We start from the raw sequence: 1,933 nt of genomic DNA, 5'->3' as shown, positions 1-1,933 counted from the left end.
TTTTTACATTTTGCTTTCGCCAATACTTAACTTATATATATATATCCTCTTAAATACGTTTCCTCTTTTAACTCATGGCCCTTTGTCATCTTTCAGTATATATATACAATGATGACGAAGTACTGAAAGATGACAAAGTGCCATGAGTTAAAAGAGGAAATGTCGCGTCGGGTTTGACTCCTTCCCTGGAAATTGTATGACCCAAAAAAATTATTTGTTCCTGCCCTAAATATGATTTCTCCCCCAATAATTTGAGCGCAAAGTGCCTGATTCTCTGGAATACGCTGTGTAAATGTTGTGCATGTTCGGCTTCGTTCTTACTGAACACTAGAAGATCATCGCTATAAATCTGACATACAGATTCGTTAATTCCTCTTAAAAATTCGTTCATTAGGTGCTGGAAGATTATGGCAGCATTTTTGAGTCCAAACGGCATTCTTGTAAATTCGTAGTGGCCCCTCTCAAACGCGAATGCCGTCTTATGTTAATCCTTAGGGTGCATTTGAATTTGATGATATCTGGCCTCCAAGTCCAATGTGCCGAATACCGTTGCCCCGCTCAGCCTATCCAAGCAAGCATGTCCAGCTAAGTCAACGGCTTAGAGTGTGGCACTGGCAGCATCCAGCCAGGAGGCTGGTACCCCTTCTCTGTTGAACGCGAGGGTGGTGGACAGAAATAAATATTGTTTACCGTTTTATTTGTTACGGTAAGATAACATAAAACATTCTTACTGTAGCGAAACATAACAAAGGCTTAGCAACTACTAATTTCAAAACAAGTAGTAAGTTGACACGTTACGAACGGCTTGTGATCAACAATCTATACGTTCAGTTTGCCAAAGAGCAAATTGTATATGATAAAAAGTGAATTTTTACATCTCACTTAAACACACCCTCTTAAATATTCATTTTTTAAAAAAAATATTCTCACAAAAACAGGATTAGAAATATTTTCATTTTATAATATTTTAGAAATATTAACAAAATAATTTTTAAATTATGAAATTTGTTCTTTGAAAACAACTTATTACGAAGATCCAAAGAAAAATGAGCTTAACTCTTAAAATGAACAGAGTTAAAAAAAAATACATTTAATAATGAATGACGTCAATCCAAGTTTTAATTAACACCTTCAATAAAGAAAAAAAAAGAAAAAGAAAAAAAGTGTATACTAAAACCAATATTTCTTAACTATTAATTTATTTTTTAGACAAAATAACAATTTTTAGTAGTCAAATTTTATATCACTATATAAATACATTGAATTAAAATTATTGAACAAAAATATCTATATTTTTATAAAATTCTTACACTAAAACATGCATTTAAAATCATCCAATTTTCGTCAAAAATTGTTATTTTAAATTCATTAATTTAGTAGGTCGATGGTTTTATAAAAGGAAGGCTTTAATGGACATTTAACTGTTTGATTCTTTGACCAGGTTTCTGTTTTGCGATGAAAATAATGAGTTTTAAAACATTCCCAAATTGTAAATTATAGGCCAGGAGAACGGTCCTTTCGCTTATGATTAAACTAGTGAACCATAGGCAGTTTTTTACTAACACAACTCACTAAGGGACTTTGAAAACCCGTGTAAAGTTATTTGACCATAATAGAAACTTCATTTAAAACATATGCAATCATTTAACTTCATAAGAACATAGGAATGCAAAAGGTGTGTTATTCAAACATAACATATGAAAATTACTATAATCAATATATTAGCTATTGTAAACACTGCTTATAACGTATGGGTGATGGGCCATTATATGTTGATTAAAATAATCTATTCTAACTGATATATGTTCACAATGAGGACAGTGATGAGACTTCTCACCAGTATGAAGTGCCAAAATATGTGATAATAGACATCCAAGTATTGTAAATATGTCTTCTATAACAGGCCGTTATATGTGATTTTAACTTAGCAATA

This window comes from Halyomorpha halys, unplaced genomic scaffold (assembly GCF_000696795.3).
Source record: "Halyomorpha halys isolate HHAL.00 unplaced genomic scaffold, Hhal_1.1 Scaffold1970.1, whole genome shotgun sequence".
Lineage (NCBI taxonomy): Eukaryota > Metazoa > Arthropoda > Insecta > Hemiptera > Pentatomidae > Halyomorpha > Halyomorpha halys.
This window is presented reverse-complemented; position numbering follows the sequence as displayed.